The 22,972-nt window shown below is 41.6% G+C and overlaps 1 long non-coding RNA gene across 2 annotated transcripts in view; it reads right to left on the bottom strand.

The window, feature by feature from the left end:
* The window catches only part of LOC114228738 (uncharacterized), a 45,528-nt gene that overhangs the window by 12,237 nt on the left and 10,319 nt on the right, over window positions 1-22,972 (bottom strand). For both annotated transcript variants that reach the window (XR_008556279.1, XR_008556278.1), the window contains exon 2: window positions 14,532-14,659. This is a non-coding gene — a long non-coding RNA (uncharacterized LOC114228738). The remainder of the gene's footprint in view (window positions 1-14,531; window positions 14,660-22,972) is intronic.

Here is a 22,972-nt window from a genome sequence, read left to right as displayed (position 1 = left end):
TGTGGGGAGGAAGGGAGAATAAGAACAACCAAGTCCAAAGGTCCCAAGTCTGAGAGATGAGCAGACTTGGCCTATGTGGGCAGAGCGCTTAATGCAAAGGCAAGACTGTCCTTTGGGAGGCATAGAATAGGAGGCAGGAGGGAGGCTAGGGACGTAGATTGTCCTCCCAGAGACCCCTTCCTCACGGACAGGTCACCTGTAGAGCCCAGAGTGACTGCAGTGGGGAGGAACAGAGTTCTGTGCAACAGCTGGAGCGGCTGGCCCCCTGGCATTTGCCTCTGAGCCAGGGATGGCAGTGGCACAGCCTGCACCCCTGAGATTTGCCTGCCATGGTTGCAGGAGGCTCCCAGGTCAAGTGGACAGATCAGGAGGAGGGTTTGGGTCACCTTGCCAACCCAATTCCCTGTGGGAGAGGATACCCACCAGATGAGGGGGCTACAGTGTGTGCAGCCAGGAATGAAAACAGAGAAGGAGCAGAAAGAGGCCCAGCCAGACGTCTCCCTTCCTCCCAGCAGCATCCAGTCCTGTCCAGCCTGGACCCACCCATGGATTCAGGACCTGCAAAGAAAAGGGATAGGGCATGCAACCAGCTGGGTTGCCAGATAAAATACAGGACACCCAGTTAAATTTGAACTTCAGAAGCATGGATCAGAGTGTGGAATCTCAGAGGGAAGGCATGGGAGGATGGATGGGTGGGAGGTGATCAACCAGAGAACTTGTATGCATATACTAGTATGCATAACCCATGGACACAGACAATAGGGTGGTGAAGGCCTGGAGGGAGAGAGGGCTGGAGGGGGTCAATGGGGGAAAGGGGGACATATGTAATGCTTTCAACACTAAAATATATTTTTTAAAATATATTTTTTATTTATTTCAGAGGATAAGGAAGAGAGATAGAAACATCAATGATGAGAGAATCATTGATCCGCTGCCTCCTGCACACCCCCTACTGGGGATCGTAACCTGGACATGTGCCATTGAGTGGAATCAAACCCGAGACCCTTCAGTCCGCAGGCCGATGCTCTATTCATTGGACCAAACTGGCTATGGCTCAACAATACTAATTTTTTTTTTTTTAATTTGGTGTTGAGCCCTAACCGGTTTTGCTCAGTGGATAGAGCATTGGCCTGCGGACTCAAGGGTCCCAGGTTTGATTCCGATCAAAGGCCTGTACCTTTGGTTGCGGATATATACCCAGTAGGGAGTGTGCAGGAGGCAGCTAATCGATGTTTCTAACTCTCTATCTCTCCCTTCCTCTCTGTAAAAAATCAATAAAATATATATTTTTAAAAATTTGGTGTTGAAAACAGTAATAATGTATTACAAATGGATCTTTTGATTCCTCAGCCATTAAAAGAAGAGATAAAGTATATAACTTCTGAACCAATTTAGGGAAAATAGAATAGTAGGATAATTTTAACAGAATTCTAATAGAATAATCCTAACTGATCTGAAAAAAGGCAAGAAAAGAGATAACAGAACTTGGATCAGATGGGGCAGTGAATAAGATTTAAGCTTAAACATATCAGAAATTATACATTAAAGGCCTAATGATCCTGTTAAAAGAAGTTATCATACTGAGTTAAAACAACTATATGTTATTTCCAAGAGACACATCTAAACAGAAATACAGAAAGGTTGAAAGTAAAAGGATGGGCCCAGATAGTGTGGCTCAGTGGATTGAGCATCATCCCATGGACCAGAGGTCCCAGGTTCAATTCCAGGTCGGGGCACATGCCTGGGTTACAGGCTTGATCTCCAGTAGAGGGCATGCAGGAGGCAGTTGTTCCATGAGTCTCTCTCATAGATTTTTCTATTTCTGTCTTCCTCTCCCTCTTTATCTAAAAATCAATAAAAACATATTCTTTAAAAAGTAAAAGGATGGAAAGAGATATGCCATGTAACAATAAAAAGTAAGCTTATGTTATTAATACCAGAAAAATAAAAGTTTAAGTAAACAAAAGGCATTACCAGATAGATGTTTACTGCTTTTTTAAAGATATATATTTTTATTGATTTCAGAGAGGAAGGAAGAGGAAGAGAGAGAGAGAAACATCAATGATGAGAGAGAATCATTGATTGGCTGTCTCCCGTATGCCCCCTACTGGGGATTGAGCCCGAAACCCAGGCATGTGCCCTTGACCAGAATCGAACCTGGGTCCCTTCAGTCTGCAGGCTGATGCTCTATCCACTGAGCCCAACAGGCTAGGGCAGTGGTTGGCAAACTGCGGCTCTGTTGACTAATGAGTTTGCCTACCACTGTGTAAGGCATTACCCTTATCCAGAAGTTTTGACTTCAGGTTAAAGACATTAGTACATTATTAAAATGTTTTTAAAGTGTTTTTCCCTAAGGCAGTGGTTGGCAAACTCATTGGTCAACAGAGCGGCAAACGAGAGCTGCAGTTTGCCGACCACTGGGCTAGGGCAGATATTTACCTCTTAAAGTTTCCATCATCAGGAAGATACAACAATTCTATACTGATATGCACCTAATAACAAGGCCTTTAATATATAAAGCAAAATTCACAGAATTATAGTAGAAATGAATGTCAACAATTATCTCATTAAAAATCTGAACAATACATTACAAACTTGATCTACTGGCTTTATCTAGGTGGCTGCACCTAGGATCTGCAAAACACATTCTTCTCACATGCCCAGGGAACCTTCCCTGAGAAACACGGGCTGAGCCATGAGCAAGTCTCAACTCATTTCAAAGGATAGAAATCAGATACAGTATGTTTTCAGAGTAATAAAAAAAATAAAACAAGGAAGTCCCTGTATGTTTAGAAATTTAAAAACCCCACAAACTTCTAAAAATCCTATGGGATCTGTTATTATTTGTGCTTTCTGTTCTTTCTTGTTTTTCACACCAGAGGTTTATCAATTTTAATATTCTTTTTCAAAGTATCAAACAACTTTTGATCATTTCTCCTGTGTTGTTTTATGTTTTAATTTTTGATCTCATCTTCATTATCTTGTTCATTTAACATTTTAAAATTAGACAGATCTTTAGTCAACTTAACAATAAAGTTTTGTATGAAGATTTACAAAATACTAAATGCTTTTTAATTATTCTTTAAAATAAGCTTGTGAGACCCTAGCCGATTTGGCTTAGTGGATAGAGCATTGGCCTGTAGACTGAAGGGTCCTGAGTTCGATTCCAGTCAAGGGCACATACCTTGGTTGTAGGTTCTCTGGCCCTGGTCGGAGTGCGTGCAGGAGGCAACCAATCGATGTTTCTCTCTGTCTCTCCCTCTCCCTTCCATTCTCTCTAAAAATCAATGGAAAAATATCCTCAAGTGAGAATTAACAACAAAAATAAACTTGTGAGTTGGGTCTTTCCCCTCATTTTCAGATGGAGAAATTACAGGCAGGAAAAGAAATAAGTTCATAATTGCATTCACTGAAATACTGACCCTAAGTTTTGCATCTGAGACCAGAGGAACTTCTGCCCTCCTCCCGAGCTTTACCCTGCCCACCTCACGGCCTCTATCTTTTGAGACCTTAAGGGACACTCTCCCAAAACAGTCCTCGTTCAGATGGTGGGAGCTTGGCTCTCAGCACCCTTGCCTGCATTCATCTCCAGCACACCTGTTGCCAAGAAGGACTGGGGAGGGAAATGCCAAAAGCCTGAGCGGGCAGGCTGCCTAAGCTGGAGAAGCAAGTGGGAAGCAGCTGCACCCCACCCAGCACTCCTGGGTCAACGAAGGGAGACGGAGGCCCCTCCTGCTGACCCCTCTCCAGTCTGACAAAGCAAAGCAAGTTTGTTTAGAAACAATGGATTGCTTGCTTACAAGCAAGGTACTACTGAGTAACCAGATCAAAAAGTTATCTTCTCAAATCTTGTCTCAGGTTGTGTCTGTGTGGGGTGGTCCTTGGGGAATTAGCCTGGCTTCCAGATGGGGCTCCTTCCACTGCCCGAGTGTCCAGAGGCTAGTCCTGGGATGGAGGCCACCACAGCGCAGACTGACCTACCACGCCCACCCACAAACGCTTCTCATCCCCGGCACACTTCCAAGGACTCGAATGAACACCAGCTTCTCCAGCCTGCCTTACAACCCACGAGGGCCAACTACTATCATCCTTGTGAGACAGATAAGGACACGCATAGACAGGGTTCGTTACTTGTGTAAAGTCACCTGCGAGTGAGTCTTCATTTGAACCCCAGCGGAGAGTCGGTGATCTTGGCACTCCTCTGTCGCCCCTACACAGGGTTCACACCAGCTCCTTCCTGAGCGTAACTGATACTATGCGCGGCCTGAGAAAAACTTCCAAAGCTAAAGGGAAATACTCGGGGAAAATGACTTGGGTTAAAGCACTGTGACCTCCTCCTCTGTGACTCCAGGCTGAGGCCGGGAAAGAGGCCTGGAGAACTTCAGCCCAGGGAACCGCCGGGGGCCGGTGCAACCAACTCCTCAAGGTCCCGATGCAGGCAGACTTCAGGTTCCCCTGTCTGTCCTCAGCTAACCCTCATTTTTCAATCCCACGAGGAAGAATTCCCTTAAATTGCATGACTGGTCCTCAGTACCCTTTCATACCTAGTCTCTGCAGACAAACCCAGATTAAAATTATTTCTCAAGCTTTCATTTTCACATTCACCAGAAGAAATAGAGAGTGCGTGCCTGCGGAAGGCTTTGCTGTTGATCAAGGTTTCCCTCCCTGCTTTCTTTCCCCTCCCTCCCCTCTCCCCTTCTCCTCTTGTTCCTTTAGTTTTTAATATTTTTATTATTTTTAATCCTCACCTGAGGATATGTTTATTGACTTTAGAGAGGAAGGGAGAGAGATAAACATAGATGTAAGAGAGAAACATCAATCTATTGCCCTTAAAAAAAATTGATTTTTAGAGAGAGGGAGAGAACGAAACATGGATTGGCTGCCTCCTGGACACCCCCTATCGGGGATCGAGCCCACAACTCAGGCGTGTGTCCTGACCAGAAGTTGAACCAGCAACCTTTCCATGCATCGCTCCACAAACTTTTGGGGTACTGGACAGTGCTCCAACCCTCGATCCCCCTTTTCATGCCATAAGAGCTGAACTCATCCTCTACACTCCTCATCCTCCCCACATCCATGTCATGAGACCCTTAGTAAAGTTTTGGTAAGTTTTATTTCTAGGAATGTTCTCTTTTCACCTAAATTTCTAACTTAATAGCATAAAATTGTAAAATAACATCAAACTTTAGAAATTCTGTGAGACTTCAACTACAAGGGAATGAGTGCTTTATTCAAACTGTTACAACAAGATCTCAGACAATGTCTACAACCATGAGGATGTGAGGGGCTTTACAGGGTAAACAAAGTAGCAGTGCCCACTGCAACTTGGTGGGCTTTGGTCAGGTGGGTATCACAATCTTACAGAAATGAGTTGTTTCTTTGTGATTTGGCTCATCTTGTTGCGTCCTATTCTCGGACTTACTGACTCAAGGAATTAGGAATGGGTTCTTCTCTCAGTATTAGCAGGCTAGAAGGTCAGTGAATGTCCAAAGGAAAACATTTTACAGTGCTCCATTTTTCCCTTTTATCCACACTTTAGTTATTTATGAGTTCTCTTTTTTTATTAATTTCACCGAGGTTTGTCAATGTTATTAGTCTTTTCTAACACACACACACACACACACACACACACACACTTGGCTTAACTGAGCCTCTGTATTGTATGTTTTTCTATTTCATGTCTGCCATTTGTTACTTCCTTATTTTAACTTTTTTGGGACTTATTTTGATTGTGGTGCTAGGTTTTCTGATTTTTCTAAAATATCTTTTTAGAAAATATTTTTTCTTTTACTTGCTTTATTTATCAATGTCTAAAGACTGCTTAAGCAATATCCTTCTGGTCTTGATATGTAGTATTTTCATTTTTTGTTCAAAATACTTTCTTTTTTGAACTATGATTAAGAAATGTATACCCAGCCACAGTGGCTCTGTGGTTGAGTGTCCACCTATGAACCAGGAGGTCACAATTCAATTTCCGGTCAGGGCACATGCCCAGGTTGTGGGCTTGCTCCCCAGTAGGGGTTGTGCAAGAGGCAGCCAATTAATGATTCTCTCTCATCACTGCTATTTCTCTCTCTCTCTTCCTCTCTGAAATAAACAAAAATACATCTACTAAAAAGAAATGTATTTATAAGTTTCTGAATATAATGGGATGCCCAAGGTATCTTTATTACTAATTTCTAATTTAATTATGCAGAGAACATACTCTATAAAATTTCAATTTTATAAAGTTTGAGATTTACTTAATGGGCCAGCATATGGCTCATCATTTCTTCTAGCTTTAATGAGACATAATTGATATGAAAATCTTTGTGATCAAATTTTGAAAATGTTTCATATTCTTGAGAAAAAAATATTTATCCTTGATACATTGGTGCAGTGTTCCATAGTTATCAGTTAGATTGCTTGCTAATTACATTGTTCAAATTTATATCTATAATTTTTATCCTAGTTGTCCTATTAATTAGTGAGAAAGGTGTCAAGTCGACTGTGAATTTTATATTTCTCCTTTGTTTGAATATATCTGCCAACTCTTAAGCTATGTTATTAGGTAGATACTAACTTAAAATTATGTCTTCCCACTGTTTTTCTTTTCTGAACCTTTTGTTTTAATGATTCCCTTTGTCTCTAGAAATGGTTTGTGCCTCAAAGTCTCTATTTGATCTAATATTAGAGCTACATACCCGTTTTCAGATACTATTTGCTTTATTTTTTTTGTTTGTTTTCCTTTTTTTTTCAAATATATTTTATTGATTTTTTTACAGAGAGGAAGAGAGAGGGATAGAGTTAGAAACATCGATGAGAGAGAAACATCGATCAGCTACCTCCTGCACACCTCCTACCGGGAATGTGCCCGAAACCAAGGTACATGCCCTTGACCGTAATTGAACCTGGGACCTTTCAGTCCGCACGCCGACACTCTATCCACTGAGCCAAACCGGTTAGGGCGAGTTTTTTTTTTTTTTTAAGGCAAGTCTTTTGTATGCAGCATCTAGTGGGGTTTTGTACTTTCGTCCTGTTATGATGAGAATGTTTGTATTCCCCCATCACACGTTGGAATCCTAATGCCAGTGTGATGGTGTTAGAAAGTGAGGCCTTTCAGAAGTGGTTAGGTCAGGAGGGTGGAATCCTCATGAATGGGATTAGTGCTCTTATAAAACCCACAGAACATCTCAGCCCTTTCCACCGTGTGAGGATACAATTAGAAATCTGAAAACTGGAAAAGAGCCCTTATCCAATCATGCTGATCTTCAACCACTCTGATCACGGGCTTACTCCCAGCCTCTGGAACTGTGAGAAACACAGTTTATTGTTTATAAGCCACCCAGTCTGTGGTATTTTAGTAGAGCAGACTAACAGACTAAGACATTGACTGACCATCTTTATCATTTAATGAAATTAAATAGAGTATAAATACTGGTATGTTTGACTTAAGATCTACCACCTTTTTGGTTTATTTCTTTGTCCCACCCATTTTTTCTTTTACTTGCTTTATTTTTAAAAATCCATTTTTAATCTACTAGTATTGAAATTATATATTCTATTTTATTATTTCCCTGAACTTTACAATATGCATGAGATTAACCAAGCCTTTATCCTTATAATACAATCCTTTTTTCTTTTGACTTATAAGTTATTGTTGTCTGGTATTCTAAGTCTCTTATTTTCACAACTCCAGATTTTTATTGTTTTATATAAAACATTCATTTACATTTGCCAACATAGTCTTTATTCTCTTTGCTCATCTCTTTTTATATCTCAGACCCCATCTGGGATCACTGTCCTTCTGTATCACAACGGATTCTTTAGAATTTTCTTTATTGGTGGATAATAAAACAAATCATTTGTCTTAAAATGTGCTTATTTGTATCCTCATTCTTGAAATATATTTCCACTGGGTATAAAATTCTAGGTTGACAATTATTTTCTATCTTTATGCTGATGTTTTCACTCCACTCTTTTGGCTCACATTGTTGCTGCTGAGAAGTCTATTTTCCCTTTAAAAGGATTTTGTGTGTGTTTAGCTGTTAATTTTTTTCTCTTGGATTTTCTGCAATTACAATATGAAGTGTGTAGGTGTGACTTTCATAAAGTTATCTTCCTTTGTATTCTTTGGGCTTTTAAATCTGTAGGCTTATATTTTTTTTCATCAGCTCTGGAAAATTCTCAGCCCCATTCTCTTTGCCCCTTTTATTGTGTCCTTGCCTTCTATGATTAAACATACATCAAACTTCTTTTCTATCTCCATGCTGCATTCTGGATAATTTCTTCACCAACATCTTTCATGTTTTCACCAATTCTTTTGTTCCTGGCACAAACTGTTGCCAAATACATCTTCAAATATTTTGAGGACAGTTCCTCCCCCAACCCCAATGGAACCAATAATTCAGTATGTGAAGTCTATGTATGTCCTTTTCACCTGGCTTTCAGTTATGTTGCCTTTTTTTCCTTATGTACCTGATTATCTTGAATTGTCCCTGAAAAAATTGTCTATAAGGGTTACTTGAGGTCGAAATTGAAGGAGTCTTATCCCAAAGTTTTGTGTTGCTTCTACCAGGTGTGTTTATCTAGTAAGGTTGGCCAATGACCACGGGGCATTAAGGATGTTTTTTCCCTTACTTTTTCTTCTCTTGCTTGGCTTAGTAATAGCACTGCTATCTCTACAGTCCCAAAGGCTGGGGATGGGTTTAGACCTGGTCTACCTTATCCTGAGGATAAAGCCCTTTGGGAAGCTAGTTTAACTTTGGAAAGGTCTGCTGTAAGATTCATCACCTCAGGTGGACCTGGCCCTGACCTCCTGTCTCCCGGTGACTGTGTAGCATCAGTGAACAGTTTAGAGAATAAGCTGCTTTGGAGTTCCCCTCTCTGATGACAGGACCCCATTTTCAAACTGCGCTGCTTATTTAAACTAGTGTCTTCTCACTCTCAATGCTCTTGAAGCAGGAGGCATCTCAACTACATTTTAGTCTTTTTTTAGCTTAGATGGGAAGTTAACACAAATAAACTAGCCCATCTTTACCAGAAGGCATTGCCCCACCTTTTTAATGTTTTTCTTTTCTAGACTTTGAGGTTTTCCAGGAGAGATTTTTAGCTTTATATTGTTTATTTCTATAATTCTAGTGCCCGTCCATGACCATTTATCATAGTTAATGTCATAAAATCTACATTTAAACAGCATTTTGACCCTCTTCCATGCAAATCTTCCATCTCCCAATTTACCTACTATTGTCCAAGATTTCCATTCTATTTTAAGACTTGAATTAAAGTTATTTTTAGACACTGCTTTTTTTTTTAAGTGTTTTGATTTACCTACATGTTGGAAATTTTACTTTTCTTCTCACATATCAGAATTTTTCTATGAAAAGAGGTGGGAGATGGTAGTCCCTAAACCAGCTCAAGTCCTAAGAGCCTGAACAGATGCAGTCAGACCGCCTCTGCACCAGTCTGCCTGGAATGGGTGGAGACCCAAAGACCCCTTCTTGTCTGGGATCATCCTGAGCTGCACGTATCTATCCTTAGATAGGCTCAAGGCCAAGAGGCCCCAGGACCCACTTCTTGTGGATGAGTCAATGGAGGTCTCGTAGTAATGTGTCCCAGTGCTCAGTAGGCAAGGGCTCTCAGAATCCCCATTTGAGTGGTGCCTCTCCTGAAAGCAGGCAGTGCCTTATGGGGGCCTCAAGCCACTGGCACACTGACAGCCCTGGCTACACAGAAACCTCAGGTAACCCAGTGATCTAAAACCATACTGGTTTTATCTTCAGTAAATGAAGATGAACCAGTGACTCCTGAAGATTGATACTCTATGGCCTCCCTTCTTTCTGTCCACTGGGCGCAGCCCTGCCAGAGACTGGCCACTCTGAAGGATGTGAGCTTTTCTGATGATGCCTTTCATCAGGTCAACCCATTTACCAATCCTCCCACTTTATAAAAAATAAAATTAAACTGCCTGGCCCAAATAGCAATGGTGCTCACTTTCTTCTGAACGCTGCATTTTAGTTCAGCATCCATTGGGATAGCTTTGCTTATGGACTTTCTCTGTTATATATCCTTCATTTACTCCTCCTGCCCAGTGCCTAGGACAGTGGACTGTGCCTAGCACATCCTCAACAAGAATTTGCTGAATATATTAACCCAAGTCTATGGAATCATGTTTGCCAGTATTGCATGTGGAGAGGACAAAGAGCAAGTGTGGTAGAGACATTCCTAAGTGAGAGTTGAGTAATAGAAATGCTTTATCTATCCCTTTCCTAGTTCTATCCCTACCCGCCCTGTCAAAATTTACTGATGAAGGTTTGGAGACAAAGTGAAAAAATTATACTCCTAGAGAGAGGCATGTAAACTTTGTGGCTAGATACATGAAGTCCTAGAGAGAGCAGGGACATTATCTGGCTAGAGATTTTTCTCTAGTGAAAGAGTGAATTTTGGAACCAGAGAGACCTGACAGGGAATTCAGCCTCTATAGATTGGCCCCACACAGACTATTCTTGGACAGGTTACTTAACTCTCAGAAGACTCTCATTTCACCCTTTGAGTTACCTAGTTAACAGCTTCATACAAAGTTAATATTTTGTTAAATTTTATCAGTCCCTAACAGAACTGTTTGTGTGGTGACTACCATTAAGAGATCCAGCACCAGTATGTGAGGTTCAATCCATTTTGCACTTCTCCTGGTGGAGGTACCACCTAACTTCTAGTGAGACCTGAGCTGCTAGCCCTGGGGGATGAGCCCCTGCTGCCCTCCGAGGTTTGTATCTGCCATAACGTACCCCACAAAGATGTGACACAAATGGCTTTCCCTGCATACTGCTCCATCTGAAGTCCAGGCACAGCCTGTTTACTTTGAGGAATTTCTTTATTGGAGTTCCACCTTACCTTGCCACAATTATCTGTCTCTTCATGGCCAAGAGAGAGTAAGCCCTGAACAACATATTCATAATATTTTACAAAAGACGATAGATACATGTAGTGCATGAAAGCTTTACAATAACAATCCAAAACAATCATTTTACAAGATTAAGAAGCATAAATTTCCTATGCCCTGATTATTAGTACTTACTTAGTTTTTTTCACTTCTACAATAAAATGCCCTCCTTCTCAGCATTCCTATTCATAGGAATCCCTGAATCAATTCTTTTTGTGCAAATTCATAATGAAGATGTGTTCTGTTAGTTCCTGAATGTGCTGTATTTCTCTCCATGGCAGAACCTTTTATTTGTAGGTTTTCACTCACTACACATTTATCATTCATTGAGGAGGTTTATTTGAATTTTAAAAAAACCTTTCACCCACTCAACTAGTGTATCATATTATAATAGCATAATCCAATCAACCTGCCTTTTTTTAAAGAGGTTCTCTCTTATTTTACACTTTTTACTTTCCCAAAAAAATTCAAATTTTATTTCAGAATTTGTCATCACCTCCTTCCCAAACCATTCAATTATATTAACTTTTTATTTCATGATCACTACTATTAAATAAATTTATATTCCCTGAAGCCTCTCTCTCCCTGAATTTGCCTGTTGGAGGACCTTCTTGGGATTTTTCCACTGACCAATCTATAATTGGGACTCAAAGCTATACCCGAATGTCCCACACTGAGATTTACAGAATTTACCTAAATATGAGCTCTCTAATGGTGACTGTGTGACTTCTAATTGAAACCCTTTCCTCATGCATGTGTTTGTCCAGAAATGTCTGCTTATTTTGAAGGTTTTATTTGAACATTCTTATCATTTTGATAACTTCTATCCCCGGTATGAAACATAGGACTCAACTACCTTGACATTGGAGGCTTCCTTGCTGGCTATGACTGAAACATAGAAAAGATTACTCATGGTTTCGTTTATACTGTGTAAATTATAAGCCATGAACAAGGACCTCAGATATTCTTACATTCATAAGATTTTTCTTCCATTTGAGTTGAGACTCAGTAAGCTTTGCCTCCTACAGAGACAAGCTCATCCTGGTCCCATCCAGAACATTCCCACCCTCATGAGTTCTCTTTTGTGATGTGCCACTGTAACTTCCCACATGTGGCACATTTAAATATTCTTCTCCTGTATGGATTCTTTTATGCTTGGTTAGATCTGATCTGATATTAAAAGCCTTCCCACACTCACTACACTTGAATGGCTTCTTTCCAGTGTGGATCCTTTTGTGTTGGTCAAGGACTGATCTATAATTAAATGATTTACCACACTCACAATTATAGGGCTGCTGCCCACGATGGATGCTTTTATGGTTGATAAGACTCGAATGTGAGATGTATGCCTTCCCACACTCATCACATCCATAGGGTTTCTCGCCTGTGTGGATCCTTTTATGCACTGTGAGGCCTGAACTGTTCCGGAATGCCTTTCCACAACCATCACATACATAGGGTTTCTCCCCTGTGTGGATCCTCTTGTGTTGAGAAAGAAGTGAGCTGTAACTAAAAGATTTCCCACACTCAACACATTTGAAGGGTTTCTCCCCAAGATGAACTCTTTTATGGCTTATAAGAGTTCTACTTGAGAAAAAAGCTTTTCCACATTCATCACATGTATAGGGTGTCTTGCCAGGGTGGGTACTTTTATGGTTAATAAGGCTTGAGTGTGAGATGTAGGCTTTTCCACACACATCACATTCATAGGGTTTCTCCCCAGTATGAATTCTTTTATGCACCTTAAGGCTTGAGTTGTTTCTGAAGACTTTCTCACACCTGTCGCATTCATAGGGCTTTTCTCTAGTGTGAACCCTTTTGTGTTGAGAAAGGAGTGAGGTGTAATTAAAAGATTTCTCACACACATCACATTTGTAGGGCTTCTCCCCAAGATGAATTTTTTTGTGGTTTATAAGGGTTCGGTATGTGATAAAGGCCTTTTCACACTCCTCACACTTATAGGGCTTTTCCCCAGGGTGTACACTTTTATGATTTATAAGGCTTGAGAGTGAGATGTAGGCTTTCCCACATTCTTCACATTTGTAAGGTCTCTCCCCAGTATGGATCCGTTTATGTACTTTAAGACCTGAATTATTTCTGAAGGCTTTTCCACACTCATCACACCCAAAAGGTTTCTCCCTTGTATGAATCCTTTTATGTTGCTCAAGAGCAGAGCTATAATTGAAAGATTTCTCACAATAGCTACATTTATAGGGCTTCTCCCCAAGATGGATTCCTTTGTGGTTTTTAAGGCTAGAACGTGAGATATAGGCTTTCCCACACACATCACACTTGTATGGTTTTTCCCCAGTGTGGAGCCTCCTGTGGACTTTGAGGCCTGAATTGTTTCTGAAGGTTTTGCCACACACATCACATACATAAGGTCTCTCTCCAGTGTGAATAGTCTTATGTTGAAGAAGAAGTGAGTTATAGCTAAAAGATTTTCCACACTCCTTACATTCATGAGCTTTCTTCCCAGGGTGAATGCTTTTATGGACTGCAAGGCCTGAGCTATAGCTGAACGCTTTGCCACAGACATCACACTTGTAAGGTTTCTCTCCCGTGTGGATTCTTTTATGTACAATAAGGCCCGAGCTATTTCTGAAGGCCTTCCCACATTCATCACATTCATAAGGTTTTTCTCCAGTGTGGATGACTTTATGCTGAATGAGGAGAGAGCTATAATTAAATGATTTCTCACACTCATCACATTTGTAAGGTTTATCTCCAAAGTGGATGCTTTTATGGTTTAGGAGTGTCCTGCAAGTAATGAAGGCCTTCCCACACTCATCACATTCATAGGGCTTTTCGCCTGTGTGGATCCTTTTGTGAACCCTGAGGCCAGAGCTATTACTAAAAGTCTTCCCACAGATGTCGCATTCATAAGGCTTCTCCCCTGTGTGGATTCTTTTGTGGACTCTGAGACCAGAGCTGTTCCTGAAGGCTTTTCCACACTCGCCACATTCATAGGGCTTCTCCCCAGTGTGGATCCTCTTATGCTGGTCTAAAACAGAGCTATAATTGAAAGATTTTCCACACTCATCACATTTACAGTTCTTCTCCCCAGAATGGGTGCTTTTATGGTTTATAAGACTGGAATAGGACATGTAGGCTTTCCCACATTCCTCACACTTATACGGCTTCTCCCCAGTATGGATCCGTTTGTGGACTCGAAGGCTCGAACTGCTCCGGAAAGTCCCTCCACAGTCTTCACACTCATAGCGTTTTTCCCCAGTGTGCATAATTTTATGTTGAATAAGGCGGGAATTATATTTGAAGAATTTCCCACACTCATCACATTTATGGGATTTCCTAAAAGCACTGGTTTCCTGCTTTAGATGGGGATGAGAATTTCCATTGATGTTCTCCACATATTTGCCTTGTTCACTGCTTCTCTGTTCTATAGGGATGGTGTGGTGTGTAACATGCCTTGAGCTCAGAGGTAAGTTTTCCTCAGGTGCCTTGTCTTTCTGTTCTGTATTTATATTTGCTGTGTTCTTGGCTTTTCCAATCTTTTCCCTGATGCCACTTTTGTCTTCCATCATTCTTTTCCCTCAGGCTTTTCCAATTGGTTCTCTACCTTGCTATCCCAATCACACGTTTCACCAACCTTAGATTCCTGCATATGATCCTTGTGAAGACCTTCCACTTTTAGCCACAGAGATTCTGCATTTCCAACATTTTCACACTTTTCAGTTGATTCCTCATCCTCAGTGCCCCTCGTCTTGAAATGTGACACTAAATCAAGAAAATGAAAATACTTATTCACTTTGTTTAGAAGAAACTGGAAGAATTACATCCAAATTCACTCATTCACTCAAGTGTTTAATGACTACAGACTGCGTGGTAGCTACCATTTTTTAACTGCTGGGATACAATTGGGGACATGCCAAAATTTCTGCTGTTGTAGGGCTAATGTTGAAATGCTAGAGCCATGGATTTTCAATAAATCAGAGAGCTTTTCTATTCTTGCATAACATCTTAGCATAGGAGTGGGGATGGTCCAGCCCACAGGCCATGTAAGGCCCAGAAATCATTTGGTCTGGCCCTCTCAAGGCATTAGGGATGAGTTAATTAAATGTTTGACTAAATATAGCAAGCTAATTTTTAAGTTGATAATTCTGTATGGCCCACAAATGATGTTAAAAATATCCAAATGATACTTGGCAGAAAAAAGGTTCCCCACCCCTGGTGAGGGTAAGTTAAAATGGGTTGAAATGATGTACAAAACTGGGGGCAACATTGATCAATTTTTTTAAAATGACACCAAGTCATGGAAAAACAAACAGAGGGTAGAAGAAATCTCTAAAGAAGAGGAGACAGATTAATAAGACAAAAGTTAAGAAGACAGGCAAAACTAAAGAAGAGGAGAAATCGTTAAGTGGAAGTATTAGGGAGATGGTTATAAAATCATGAAAGATACATGTTAGAGAGGATACAGAAAACAAGCCTGTTGGTTTGGCCTCCTGGACTTTCCCTCCAAGGAAAACTCTGACCCTGGAAAATGGCTAGTTAGGGTAGCCAGGGAGGAACTCTACATGGAAGAGGACACTCTGTCCTGCCAGACAAAAAGACTTTCACTCCTACTTTATAAAGAGGCTAAATACAGTCAGAGATATAAAAAAGCAAAAACACAAACCACTAGGCAAAGAACATCATTCTGCCTGGGTTCAAATACCTGGCTGTGTGTCTTTGAGAAAGTTATTTAATCTCTCTGTGCCACAGGGTCCTCATTGGTGAATATTAAATTAGAACATATGTAAAGTGTTGAGAATAATGTCTATCACTTGGTGAAGTGTCATATACTATTAATACTTATTTTGATATTTATTTAATGTCAGGTCATTAGATCATATTTGGAACCTGAAAATAAAAGCACAGGACTCGGGAAAGGTAAATTCCTTTCCAAAGTTTAGGAGCCAGACAGTGTAACTTTGTCCTTGTGAAGGTACTCTACACATAGCTGGCACTCCATCAGTATCCACCTACTGACAAACTGACGCCTAAGAAACAGTTCTAAGTTCCTTATCCCCAACATTAGACAATTAAACATTTGTGATCAGACTTGGTTAAAATATGGATCTCTCCTCTTACCCTGGGTATCAGACTCTTGGGTCAGTACTCTGGACTTCTTGTCAATCCTACTAAGAAACTCTATCCTCCTATATAATAAAGAGGTAATATGCAAATTGACCCTCACACAAGATGGCCACCCCATGTGGACACAATATGGCTGGCAGGGAAGGGCAGTTGTGGGCAATCAGGCCAGCAGGGGAGGGCAGTTGGGGGAATCAGGCCTGCAGGGGAGGGCAGTTGGGGGAGACCAGGCCAGCAGGGGAGGGTAGTTGGAGGAACCAGGCCAGCAGGGGAGGGCAGTTGGGGGGGACCAGGCTGGCAGGGGAGGGCAGTTGCGGGGTGAGCAGGCCTGCAGGGGAGGGCAGTTAGGGGCAATCGGCCGGCAGGGGAGCAGTCAGGGGCAATCAGGCTGGCAGGGGAGGGCAGTTAGGGGCAACCAGGCTGGCAGGCAGAAGCAGTTAGGGGCAATCAGGCAGGCAGTCAGGTGAGCAGTTGAGAGCCAGCAGTCCTGGATTGTGAGAGGGATGTCCCAGATTGGAGAGGGTGCAAGCTGGGCTGAGGGACACCCCCCTCCCCCCTGTGCACGAATTTCTTGCACCAAGCCTTTAGTATATAAACATAAGGAGGAAGCAGGGGCAATAAAAGTGGAGATGTATAAAGAATGACACTTGTGATTCAACTTATGCTTATGTGACTGTAATGGTGAACTCAATTAAAATTAACAGAAAAGGAAAAGAAGCTAGGAACTCAGAATATCACTAAAGTAATTTAAAGAAAAAACATCACTCAGCAGACAGTAAACCAAAGGTGGTTCAGCTGAGAAAGCTTCACAAAATGACACATGATATTTGGTAAAAACCTTCAGAGGCTCCTGAGAAATGGTGGCACAGCCTAGTTGCTTGCTCCATCCTATATAATAAAGAGGGAATATGCTAACTGACCCTCATGCCATCACAAATATGGCAGCACCCACAGCCAATAAGGAGGGAATATGCTAATTGACTGCCACGCCCTCAAATATGGCGGTGCTCACAGCCACAAGATGGCAGCGCCCAGTCCCCTCAACCCCCATCTACCCAGGGCCAGCCCAAGGCACAGGCAAGCCTCAGATGGCGACTGCCCAGCCGCCCAGGGCCGCCCAAGGCTCAGGTAACCAGGGCCGGCCGAGGCTTACGCTGCCACAGTGGCAGCAGCAGAGGTGTGATGGGGCGTCTCCTTCCCAATTGCCGGGTCGCCTCCCACCCCTGAGGACTCCCGGACTGTGAGAGGGGGCAGGCCGGGCTGAGGGACCCCTCCTCCAGTGCATGAATTTTCATGCACCGGGCCTCTAGTTTCTTTATACTTTGGGCAGAACAATCCATGTCACTGGGTGAGCAGGGAAATTCCAGAATCATCAGCACCAACACACCTTTGAGCTGTGCTCTGAATCCTGCCTGCACATACATCAGGGACTCTGCTCTACCCATTCCTTTTGGCCTTTATGTTTCTACAGGCATAAAACCAAATCCCCTAAAATAAACACACAAAAATTGCTAGAGAGAAAAACAGAAAAGGAAGAGCGCTGAGGGGGAACTAGCCATACTAGATATTAAAGTATATCACACGGACCTGCATTACCACCATTTGTCCACCAGCCAGAACTGAAATATCATTGCTGACACGTACACATAAGGAACTGTTTTACATTGAAACCGGGTCTCAAAAGAACTGTTGGCCCAGAAAGAAACTCACTACAGACTGATTCATTTGCCTCTCAGCATAACCATTATTGCTTGTCTCATTTTCGGTTCCTATAAGTGTATTCCTAGTATCACATGAGCTCACTCATCTAGGGGAAAAGATGAACAACATAGACTGAAGAACAAGAACAGCATTGATCAGACTGTCAGACCTCAGAGGGAAGGTAGGGGAGGGTGGGGACAAGGGAGATAGATCAACCAAAGGACTTGTGTGCTTGCATATGAGCCTAACCAGTGATCACGGACAACAGGGGCATGGGGGCATGAGTGTGGGGGGGGTTTGGGATGGGAAGGGGGGAAGGGGGTGATGACAAATATGTGATACCTTAATCAATAAAGTAAATTAAAAATTAATTAATTAATTAACATTTTAAAAAAAAGTATATCACAGCCCTAGTTGGTTTGGCTCAGTGTATAGAGTGTCGGCCTGTGGACTGAAGGGTCCCAGCTTCAATTCCGATCAAGGGCACATGCCAGGGTTGTGGACTCGGCAGTGTGGCTCAGTGGTTGAGCGTCAACCCATAAACCAGGAGGTCACAGTTTGACTCCCATTTGGGGGCATTCAGGAGGCAGCCAATCAATGATTCTCTCTCATCATTGATGTTTTTTTTTTTTCTCTCTCTCTCCCTCTCCCTTCTGCTATGCAATCAATAAAGATATATTAAAAAACAAAAAATAAATGTCTCTTTAAAAAAATAAAGTGTGTGCCACATATCCTCTATAACCAAAACAGCAAGGTACTGCTTCAGCTGACAAATGGAATAAAATAGAAAGTCCAGAAATAGCCCTAATTACATAATGAAATAAAATATATTTTGCTCAGTGAATAGAGCGTTGGCCTGTAGACTGAAAGGTCCCAGGTTCGATTCCGGTCAAGGGCATGTAACTTGGTTGCAGGCACATCCCCAGTAGGAGGTGTGCAGGAGGCAACTGATTGGTGTTTCTCTCTCATTGATGTTTCTAACTCTCTATCCCTCTCCCTTCCTCTCTGTAAAAAATAAATAAAATGTATTTAAAAAATAAAATAAAATATATGATAAAGACAATATATCAAATTAGTGGGGGAAAGATGGCCTTTTGATTAGTGTTAGAGCAACTATAAGGCCATTTGGAAAAATATAAAATTAGATCCATTGTTTACATCATACACAGGAATAAACTCCAAATGGAAGAGAGCTGTAAATATAAAAAAGGAACACTACAAAAATACTAGAATAAAATATGGGTGATTGCTTTTATAACCTGGGTATAGAGAAAGTTTTCTTTTTTAAAATATATTTGTTATTGATTTCAAAGAGGAAGGGAGAGGGAGAGATAGAAACATCAATGATGAGAGAGAATCATTGATCGGCTGCCTCCTACATGGCCCCATCGGGGATCGAGCCTGCAACCCAGGCATGTGCCGTGTCTGTGAATCAAACTGTGACCTCCTGGTGCCTAGGTTGCCGGCCGGGTGAGAGCTTTCTAACTATGACCCAGATGCAAAAAAAAAAAAAGACTGATATTTTTTACTGTATAAATATAAACTGCATGTCAAAAATACCATAAGCAAGTCCTAGTCAGTTTGGCTCAGTGGATAGAGTCGGCCACGGATTGAAAGGTCCTGGGTTTGATTCTGGTCAAGGGTATGTACCTCAGTTGCAGTCTCAGATCCTTGGCCCTGTTCGGGGCACATGCAGGAGGCAATCAATCAATGTGTCTTTCTCACTTCTTTCTCTCTCTCTCTCTCTTCCTCTCTCTCTCTCTCTCACTCCCCCCCCCTTCCTTCTATTCTCTCTAAAAATCAATGGAAAAATATCCTCAGATGAGGATTAACGACAACAACAAATACCATAAGCAAAATCAAGAAATGAATGACAAAGAGGAAGAAAACATTTACAACATACATCATATGTAAAGGCTAATACCCTTAACATATAAAGAATTTTCAAAAGCTGAAGAAAAACAGACTAAAAATCCTCCAGAAAAATGGGCAAAAGATCCAAAAGAAATATTAAAATGGCCTTAAATGTGTTTTTAATTTCACTCAATAATAGAGGAATACAAATAACTAGACTAAAATACTAATTCTCCTGTTAGATTGGCAAATATTCCAAAATTTGACAATCTATTCAGTTGGTGAGGCTGTGAGGAAACAGGCACTCTTATACATGACTGGGAATACAAACTGGCAAAACCTCTGTTGAAGGAAATTTGCCAATCTCAAACACAAGTATGTATGCATTTACACTTCAATCCAAATATCCCATATAGGAATTTATAGTGAAGATACACTTCCAACAATACAAAAGTATATATGCATAGACTTATTCATTGTAGGATTGTTTGTAACTACAAAATATGGAAAACTACCTACATGTCCACACACAGAAGAGTGGTTAAATAAGCTATGGTGCAAATACAAAACGAACAGAAAACAAAGAATATCTTTATAATTGACCAATAAGGAGCAATTTCAAGGATATATTGTATAGTGATGTTACAGGATTCCAGGGCAGGAGGAATAGAGAAACTGAGACAGGAAAATTAAAAGAAGGCCAAATGGTGTGGGCAATTTGCAGCCAGCTTATAAATAAGCCATTTCTTCCCCAGCCAAGGACACTTGAAGGCAAATGGTTAAAAACCTCCCTAACGAAAGAATGCAGAAAGGGGGGGACAAAGAGGAAGGGAAAAAAAGAGGCTATTTTACTCCCAAAGCAGAAAAGCCAGCAGTCTTAGGCTTGGCAAGATGAAGTTGCCAGGTGCTTCTCATGAATTCTGGGAAGGCCACAACAAAGTAAAAAGGGGCCTTGAGAATTACTCTGTACCAAAATATTCAGCAGAAGAAATTTGAGACCTATAGACAGGAGGCTATATAACACCTTGGACCCCCACCCACTCGCTCTTCAGATGAGCTGAGAGCCTCTCTGCGCTTCATAAGCCAGATGAATAGGTTTGCTTGCTTTGCTTCTTAATAAAGGTGCATGCTTTAATAAACTGGCTTTTCACATGCAATGATCTCTTGTATAAATTCACTTATATGAGAAAAGGATCAAAGTTGGGGACAGCCTTCTCCCACTGACTGAAGGGGCTGTCTGGTAATAACTCTCTAATGTCTGTGAGAAGTGCCTCTAACAGTAAAAACGCATATATGTTAACGTTTTGTTTAAGAAAAGTAAGAAAACAAGCACGTATCTGTTGGTATGTTGTTGTTTACAGGAATGACAGAAGCCAGAAAACAATAAAGCCATTACCGCTAAGGGTTGGAGAGGGTGGAACAGAGCAGAAGGGATAGGGGAGGAAAACTGTACACAGCTTTTTGTACAGTTTTTACTTAAATTTTATATTTATTTATTTATTTTTGGTTAATTCTCACCTGCGGATATTTTCCCATGATTTTTAGAGAGAGTGGAAGGGAGAGGGAGACAGAAAGAGAGAGAATCATCAATGTGAGAGAAACACATTGATTGGCTGCCTCCATATGCGTTCCCTGACTGAGGATTGAGCCTGCAACTGAGGTACGTGCCCTTGACCGGAATAGAACCCAGGACCCTTCAGTCCATGAGCCAATGCTCTACCCATTGAGCCAAACCAGCTAGGGCAATTTCAACTTCAGACTTGTTAAATTGAAGGAATTCTAATGCTTCTTATAGGGAGGACCCCCAGAAAATGACTGACTTAATTACATTCATTTTTGCTACCCATCATCCTAACTGGGGAGATATCCAGGCTCTCTTGAATATCTTGCAAACAGCAGATGAAAGATTAGTAATAGATAAGGCTACAGAGGAAGCCTACTGACTCCAAATGGGACTCCAAACCCGGCAGGGACTAAGCCTCTCATTGAGCCAGACTGGGACCAAATAATAGAGGCCCGGTATATTTGGAGCATTAGAAGAGATGCATACTAGAAGTTTGGGAAAGGTTTCAATATTATACAGGATGTATAACAAAAGCCTAATGAGGACCTCCCTGAGTTTTTAGAGGCTCTATCAGGCTTACCACAAGTACAGAGATGTAAATCCCCAGGATGCTGAAAATTCTCGAATGGTTAACATCACTTTTATTGGACAGAAAGCCCTGGACATTAGGAGAAAGCTCCAGCGGATAGATGGAGTTGTAGGAATGAATCAGTCACAACTGGTGGATATAGCCTTTGAGGCATTCCATGGAGGAGAAGCTAAAAAGCAAAAGCAAATGATGGTTTTCCTAGAAACTGTCCAGGGAAATCAGAAAAGAAATCAGTGGCAGGGAGGAAGGCAAGCAGACCACTGGGCTCCAACCAATGCACTTCTTGTAGGGAAGGACACTGAAAAAGGACTGTCCAAAGAAAGAAGAAAAGAATGCTCCTAGAAAGGGAAAGGGGGATGATCCCCAATGGATGATGGCTGCACACAAGAGAAACTCGGATGAGGAATGAGGCGGCCCAGGAGCTCCTTTAGATACCTCCCCACCTGTTATCATTTCCCCACAGGAGCTCTGGGTACAACTGACAGAGGGGAACGTGACTTTCTTCTAGGCATAGGGCAACTTAGTCTTCAATTCTAAACCAACAAAAAAAGGTCCAGCTACCACTGCAGTTACTGACAGCAGACCTTCCTTAAGCCTCTTGCATGTCAACTCGGAGGTCTGAAGTTGTCACACAACTTCCTTTACAAGCCAGACTGCCCCATTCCTCTACTGGGGCAGGACCCGCTCTGCAAACTCCGCCCAAGTGACTTTTTCTCCTGAAAAGCAACAGTTCCACCCGAGCATGCTCTCAGATTGCAGATGTTCCTTGTGGAAGCCAAGGGACCTGAAAAGGAACTATCCCCTCAGATCTATGAGCAAGTAAGTAAGATTTTATGGGCAGACAGAACCCAGGGGCAGGCAGTTAATGTTCCACCAGTAGTTAAAAAACTCAAAGACAAGGCTTCAGTGCCACACAAGAAACTATAACCCTTAAAGAAGGAAATCTTAGAGGGGATACAACCCATTTTGCAAAAGTTTTTAAAATTTGTTATTGAGTTGGCCTTGCAGGTGACCATATTACTCCCATTCTGCCTGTAAAAAGCTGAATTTAAGTGAATATTGTTTAGTCCAAGATCTCCAGGCCATTAATAAAGTTACCCAGGACATCCATGCAACTGTTCCTAACCCCTACACTTTGCTGAAGGGTGTGCCTGGGGACAGCACATGATTTACCATTTGAAGAATACTTTCTCTTTTGTGTTCCAATGGATGAGCAGGCACAGCTACTATTTGCATTTGAATGGCA

The sequence above is a fragment of the Eptesicus fuscus genome, chromosome 6, assembly GCF_027574615.1.
Source record: "Eptesicus fuscus isolate TK198812 chromosome 6, DD_ASM_mEF_20220401, whole genome shotgun sequence".
Classification (NCBI taxonomy): Eukaryota; Metazoa; Chordata; class Mammalia; order Chiroptera; family Vespertilionidae; genus Eptesicus; species Eptesicus fuscus.
Note: the sequence above shows the minus strand (reverse complement) of the source record. Positions and strands in the feature narration are given on the sequence as shown.